This window comes from Hibiscus syriacus, unplaced genomic scaffold (genome assembly GCF_006381635.1).
Source record: "Hibiscus syriacus cultivar Baekdansim isolate YM2019G1 unplaced genomic scaffold, ASM638163v2 tig00010550_pilon, whole genome shotgun sequence".
In the NCBI taxonomy this organism is placed as follows: domain Eukaryota; kingdom Viridiplantae; phylum Streptophyta; class Magnoliopsida; order Malvales; family Malvaceae; genus Hibiscus; species Hibiscus syriacus.
In genome coordinates this window covers 118,459-126,692 of record NW_024062224.1, presented here as the reverse complement: position 1 = coordinate 126,692, position 8,234 = coordinate 118,459, and the positions used below count along the sequence as shown (strand labels likewise).

The window sequence follows — 8,234 nt, the reverse complement described above, 5'->3', positions numbered from 1 at the left end:
TTTAGTCTTACACTATTACTTATCATGTAAAATATAAATCATTCCAAACAAGCATCATTCATCATGTCTATAATTTGAAATTTGAGACACATAATTTACATGCCTTTGACTTAACGACACACAAAATATATCATTGCTCATTTTAACCCTAAATCATATATATTACTGAATCAGAAATATTTTCCAAGTTGGGCAACATATGTTAACAACATAAATTTTTAAATGGAAAGGATACAAATAAAATTTTAGGGTGGACACCACCCGTAACATAAGTAATTAATCGAAGGAACTCATATTTTATGATGGGCACGAAAAATTTTAGGTGGCCACGTGCCCACCCCACCGAATTGTGGCTCCGCCACTAGATTGATGATGTCTTTCTTGAACATTGGCATCGGTCGATGCTAGAAGTACCTTATCGTGGGTAGTTAGCCTTACCGTAGAGTGGTTACCATGTATAACGATGTACTATAAATATTTTCTGAACAGGATGGGATCGATTGAACGAGGAATCAACACATATGACGGTGGGATCGTTCCCTTTGAGCTGTTTTTTTTTTTCCTTGGATCACTATTGAACATGAACCAGAACGTTTGAACCGACTAAAAAACAGGGGGAAATAGATTTGTGCATTAACCCTAACAATATTCGGCCTAAAATATCATTTAAAGACCAGGTCAATAACAATTAATAGGTTGACCCATTATAGAAGTCGCAAAAACTCTGATTCTAATGAGACTTGATACCCACATCTTGAGAAAAGAAGCATGCGTTTTAACCAAACTAGACTACAATAGGCTCATTAATAGAAGCTTTAGTTTTTTCTATTAATTTATTATCGAATTGAAGACGTAAATAATTTGACCTCCAGTCTGGTACTCTGGTTATTAGGACATTTGTATATATTAAAAAATGGTCATTGTTTAACGTCACATAATCTTCTGAAAGAATTTCTCATGATCAAATTGAGTTGAATCTCAGTCTTCATATTCATGAAAACTACTGGAATAGAAACATAATATGTTTAAATTTTATAGTTTATATCTTTCACTGTTATTAACTTTCAACAAAACTGAAGATACAATAAAAATGGGGCTTGAACGCCTTTGTTCAGCTACACCAAAAACCCACTAAATTAAAATAAAAAAATGTTTTAGAGTTCTCATCAACAGTATTTTTCTCCTTTTTTTTGTTCCCAGTTGATATATATTATATTTTTCTAATAAGAGGCAACCAGTTCTAGTTCATGGCTTTCCTTTAAGTGTAACAATTTAGCAAAAACACCAACTAATGGAGCCGTATTATATGCAAGCCTCAGTTTGCATGTAATTATCTCTTTGGTCCCGAAGTTATCGTCAATGTCGGGTCCTCCGACCACCGCCCCGACCAAAACATTAGGGTTGCCTCGGCTCGATTATAGCAATGGTCTTAACCTTGGGTGCACCCAATGAATCCTTTATTCCCTGTATGACATTATTGAGGCACCCCTGTGGTGCACCCTTGTGGGGTATTTCGAACCATAACCAACTAAATAACTCATGTTCATGGGATTTGAACCTAGTATGTAATCAACTTGAGATTTGGCAAAACTGAGGCTCTCTTCATGATCCACTGTTCCGGATGGACAATGGAGGTTTTGGTTCGAGTCCCGGAGGAAGTCGGAGTAGATGGTGAGAAGGAACGCCGCTGTCGTCACATATTGCATGTTGTTCCATTGTCGGACGTATAAAAGGCCTCCCGGGCTTCGATCGACGTTGTCGTCAGTATCGTTGTTTTTGTTGAGACAGGAGCATAGGTAGTACTCGGCTTTCGACCGGTATTGCTTCAGAATATGAGCGTGCTGCTTGTGTTGATCTTTATCCAGCAACTGCCAAGGAAAATTCAGATATTTGAAGGTGAAGGTATGGCCAACATTCATAAATGAAACAGCCTCTAGCCACTCGCTTCACTTGGTTAGGTAGACAGCTCATCGTTTTGTGTTTTTGCATGTTTCACTTTCATGCAATATTTTATTTGTGTTTATGGGGTTTAGTTTGGCATCTATCTCTCCGATTTTGGAGCATGGGAAATTACTGGGGATTCAAAAGCATCTAATGCACGTGGATTTATGCACTTACATATATAAAGTATTTAAAATCTAAAGAAGCTATTGTTAACTTTGCTACTCCATTAAAAAAAAAAAAAAGTTAAGTGCATGCTTCAAAGTTAAGTTATTGTTTACGAAGGAAGCAAATTGAATTAGAAGAAACGTTCTTATATTAAATTTCTACAATATTTAATTTAAATTAGTTAACTAATAATCAAATATCGATAGTTATAGCTCTAAACAAAAAGCTAAGCTATTATCACATCTTTAAATCTACGGAAAAAGCAAATCCCATCAAACATTAAAAATTTTCTTATTTAAATTTTCTTTCAGAATTCACGTAATAAATTATGTTTTAAATCATATTAAGACAGTTAAAAAATATTGAGTAAATTTTAAATTTACTTAAAATAAATGTTTTTTGGAACATAAAAACAAATATAATTTTTAAGGGTGGTCCCTTAATATTTACTACCAATGTACATATTTATATATTATTAGTATATAATAGGTAAACAATATTCATATATATTTTAAGTTTTTAACAGATATATTTTAAAACTAATACGAATTTTATATTGATTTTTTTTTCAAAAATACCAAAACCTTTTATGTAATTTTGTTAAAAATTGATGAAAAAAAGCAACCCGACATGATTTAAAAACTAGTCCTTAATCATGGACGTTGATCTGACCTCATGAAATTTGAAATCATCCTAAAAAAGAAGTGACTATTTTCTTCTTCTTTTTCTTAAGCATGAATTGACCTCTAATTAAACATGCTTGAAGAATATAAGCAAACAGAGCATTTAATTGGAAGTGAAGAGAGAGATTATTACCTTAGAGGCCATGATTTGAATATGCCTGTAAATGAACTGAACGTTCAACGAACCGTTCATGAACCGTGCGGCGGGAAATTCGTTTATGTACGTTTATTTATTAAATGAACGAACATGAACAAGATTTTTTTGTTCGTTTAATTAAATGAACAAACATGAACATAGGTTTCGTTCGTTCATTTAGGTTCGTGAACGTTCGGTTATGTTCGTTTGGTTATGTTCGTTTATGTTCGTTCGATTATGTTCGTTTATGTTCGTTCGATTATGTTTAACCCAATCTTCTTAAATTAATTTTGGTGATCAATTTGTAAGTATCTTAAAAATATTAATCTAATATTCTGATGACCAAATCCATAATTAACCCAATTTTATTTAGAGATTAAATCCAATATGTTAACCTGTGAGACACCTCACTCTTATATTCATTTTCCCCTTTTTTTCCCAAATCTTATTGTTCACTGGAGAGTGGGGACGATCTCTGAAAGATTCAAAACAAGTTATATTATAGTGCAATATGAAGTTTTACATGTCTGTTTTCATCTTTCTCTGTTTTATTTGACTTAATAGTTGATATGTAAAGTTATTGTGGGTATCTTCACATCTAAAACTCAAGAAAACATAATACTTCTTTCTAGAAATAGATGGGAAGATAAAGGTAAAAATCGGAAGTATATGAGCATCAGTAAAAAGAAAAATATATAGAATTTGCCAGAAAACAAAATAAAGGTTTCTATACAATTCTAAAAAAGAGTGTAATAGCGGAAAATGATTGTTCATATGTAATCATGGAACACTAAGATAAATGTTATAGCGTTAAATTAAAGTCGTCCGAATCATTTATCTTTAAAAGATCGATCGAAATTAATATAAAACATTCATCACTGCTAATAAGCTCTTACGCTATTTATCACTGTAGATTTGGTTGATTTGCATTGTCGACTATTTTTCATGAAAGAACAATGGAAGGTAGGGTCTCCAACGTTTATGTTCGTGTTCATTTATGTTCGTGTTCGTTTATGTTCGTGTTCGTTTATTTATTAAATGAATGAACATGAACAAGTTATATTCCTTAATAAACGAACATGAACAAAAAAAATTTTGTTCGTTTATGTTCGTGTTCGTTTATGTTCGTGTTCGTTTATGTTCGTTTATTTATTAAATGAACGAACATGAACATACCTTCGTTCGTGTGCGTTCGGTTCGTTTACAGGCCTAGATTTGAACCCCGGCATACTTAACATCCCAGCTGAACTCGGAGATGGCCCAACCAATCCCACCAAAACAACCACCATTGTCTACAACATAATTCAAGTATTCCTCCTTGTCGGTGGCCTCGAAAAGCCACACAGCTGCCCACAGCAACTCATCCATGTACCCGATCACCGACGCATAGTAGCTCTTCGCCACCGCAACGCTTCCATCGTATTTCCCTCTGTACTTATCCCCGAACTCGAACAGCTAAACAAAACCCACCCAGACAAATGAAAAACAAATCAAAACCCAACTCTATTTTTTCATAATAATAGTGATTTATAGGTTTACGGTACCTCTTGGGCGTGGTGCAAGAGTAAGTGAGAGTAATGTGGGTTTGTTTTCTTGAACGCAATCGACGCCGCCGCCATTGCCGCCGCCGTCTCTCCTGCCAGATCCGACCCCGGGTTGTTCTGATCAATCTTGTAGGCTTGGCGCGAGGTCGTCATGTCCTCGGGGCGTTGCCAGCAGTAATGGTCGGTGTCCCCATCGCCCACCTCTGCCCATAGTACATTGGGGCTGGTGTGTTCCTTGATGAAGTAATCCGTCCCCCATTTAATAGCCTCTAGAGTTTGCTCCAATTCTCCGGCAATGGCGATTTCGTCGTGGAATTGGATGATTCCCCAGGACAACATTGTGACGGTGAAAGCCATTGGGAGTCCAAACTTGACGTGATCGCCGGCATCATAATATCCTCCCACTAAGTCCACCTACAATAACAGATAACTTTTAACATAGAATTAAAAAGAAAGTTTCAGGGGAATTAATGAGTTTAAGAATGGGGATTTACTCCTTGTTCCAATCCGTCGGTGAGGCCAGAATGGTCGCGCCAAGTGACGCGTTGGTTGTAGGGTAAACGACCGGATCGTTGGGATTCAAAGTAAAGGAGGCTCTTGGCTAATGCATCGGCATAATCAAACGGCTGAGGTGGTGCTGTTGTTGTTATGGAAATGGCGGACACAGAAGCAGAGAAAAGAAGAAGGGTCCAATTGAAGACAAATCTGGGGGCATTTTGATGATGGGTGTTTAGCTTCTTCATCTTCTTCTCCATTGTTCCCTTCCCTCCTAAATTAACCTTTTTTATTTGTTTACTTTCAATTAGGACTTGAGTGAAGGGAACATGACAGATAATTCTGTCTCTCCCCCCCTCTTTGAAATGTGTCCTCTGGCTAAGAACCCATAGGGCTTCATTAATATTGACTAGGAGATATAGATAGGGATGGGCATTTAAATCCGACCAGATTGAATTGGATCTTTTTAAAAAAATTGGGTTCGGGTCGAGTTTAAATTTAGGGTGAAAAAAATTCGACCCGATCCAAAAAAATCTCTTTATATAATTTTTTTCAATTAAGTCACTATTTTTATTGAATAAAAATAATTTTTTTTATTATTTCGGGTCGGGTTTCTATGTCATATATTCGAGTCGGGTCGGGTGAAACCTTATTTTGATCGTGTCGGGTCTCAGGTGGAGGCTCTCTTATTCTCGAGTCGGGTGGACCAAAAACCCGACCTATGCCCATCATGTAGCTTTCGCCTTTGCCTTTTAAATTTTGGGTCAAATAATTTTAAATTACAAATAACTTTAAATAAATAATTTTTAGAAAAACTATTTGAAAAAATCCTTTGCATGCCAAATAAAAATATAAAATTTTATTTTTGAAAGGTAATTTTGAAATCAAAATTATAGTTTTAATCTTAATTTATTACTATTACAGTACTTATTTTATATAATTTACAAATTTAACTTTTTATAAAAATATAATTATATTTAATCCATTAATTCACTTTAATAGTTAAAAGGATTATTTTTCTCTCTAAATATCATAAATTTAAACAATTGTTTTCAATAATTAATAAATGTTTTAAAAAGATATTATCTTATAATCATTATATATTATTAAAAATATAATTATATTATTTTTTGTTTAATCACCGATATCTAATTTATTGATCGACTAATCCGAATCGACTACTGCAAAGGCAATGGCGACTCTCCCAACCCAGTAATCGACAGGATTCAAACATCTGACCTTACTTAAGGGATCTAGTGTATTATCTCACTAAACCAACTAGTTATTGGTAATATAATTATATTATTATTAAATTATTTGTAGGGTCTAAATTTGTATATTTCATCATATCCTTTTTAGTATAATTTATTTAAAATTATATATATTTATCATAAAACATGTATGATTATTATAAACTTATATTTAATAAAAAATATTATTTATATATTTATCATAATAGTATTTGTGCTTATCATATGTTCCGCAACTTTATATATTTAATTTTAATAATTAAATATGTTTTATATGAATTTTAAATTTTTTATATTATTTAGTTTATCATATTATATTTTCAAAATTTTATTAGTCCGATGACCAAATTTCTAGGGCTATTGTTTTTTTTTTTTTGGTTGGTGTTACTGATTTATTGGGCGGGACTAAGGCTTTCACTATTTTTTTAATTAATTTAGGCAACTACATTGCAATATATGATCAAAAAATCTTATTAATTATTTGATATTACACACTCACATTTTTATGTTTAAACTTCTTATATTTATTATACTTGAATTTAAAATCTCAAAAAATAATAATAATTTTTTTTATCATTAAAATTACTTAATTCGTGCTATTTTCGTATTAAAGTGTGAAGGTTGACCTTTTTGTTTTATTTTCTTTCCTTTTTTTTTAGCTTTAAAACATAAAGCGTGACCTTTTATTTTTGTTCGCAATAATAAACGAGGTATAGAATTTCTGAAATGGTAGGACTAGCGTCGAAATGGGTAAATAAGAACGATTTAGGATGACATTGATCTGAAAATTCATTCTAAACCTTATTAAATATTCTAAAAAATATTTTAATCTGTGTATTTTTTAAAAATATTCTAATTCTTGTCCTTTTAAAAAATAAATATTTGATATAAAATTTTAAAAGTATAATGATTTGAATTATTATTTTTAGTTTGAACACCCTTTAAGTAGGTTATTGTTGAAATTGAAAAATTTAACCCCTCTTGAACAAACAGGAGAATAACACATATTTTAGAAGTGAGTAAATAAGAACGATTTAGGATGACATTATCTTCTCTTACCAAAATGGACATCAGTGGTGTTTATTTACAACAATCGCTACAGACTTGTACTTTAGTAGCGTGTTTTAAACAAACACCGTAAAAAGATGAATGTATAGTGGTGTTTTTTAGAAAACGTCGCAATAAGATACATATATAGTAGCGATTTTGTGAAGCGCCACAAGTTTTCAGTACATTTGTGGCGTTTTTAATTACAAATGCAGCAAATTATCAAACCTAGACCCTCTATCTTTTTCATCGTTTCTTTCTCTACCTGTTTCTTTCCGCCGCTCTCACTCCCTTTCTCTACTCTTTGTTTTCAATTTTTGAACTCCAAACGCGGGCAACAATTGAGATAACCACCTCAAAGAACCCGAAATCTCTCAACACACATTCTCTTCGTTCTTTTTTTTTTCTTCGTATAAGGTTAAATCTTCAATCCGTTTTTAAGGTTTTCCTTTTCTAGTATGTGATAATCTATGGATTTATTTGCAATATCAAAATGTAATTGCTTTTACACTGTTTCTTTCCTCTTCTTGTTTGCTTCATTTACGTTTGGATCCAAAATTTGTATTTTCTTTCCTTAGGTTGAAATAGAGAGGGGTTTGAGAAGCTTCACTGCCGGCCTTGGATATCCCCAAATGAGGTAACGAATATATTTCTTGGTTGATTTTTGTTCATATTGATGTTTTCCAATTCAATTTTATGGTCTAAACTGAAAATGCCAAATCTGTAATAGTTTTTTCAAGCTCTTTCATGGTGGATTCTTTAATTTTCCATCTTTAGTTGATGATAAACCTTAATCAACTATCTTTTATGGTTAAAACTATGTTAGGATCTTGGTTTGAACTAAATCTTGTCGAACTAATATTCAATTTTGAGAAGATTTCGAAAATGATTTTAGTTTCAAGTTGGTACCAATATATGGGTACTTGATTGATTATTTTATTTTAAGTTACGGCTTAGATCCTAATAAGAC

At 32.7% G+C, this 8,234-nt stretch overlaps 1 pseudogene; it reads right to left on the bottom strand.

The window, feature by feature from the left end:
• Positions 1–1,220: 1,220 nt before the first annotated feature.
• LOC120204285 lies at positions 1,221–5,310 on the bottom strand (annotated as a pseudogene).
• Positions 5,311–8,234: the final 2,924 nt, after the last annotated feature.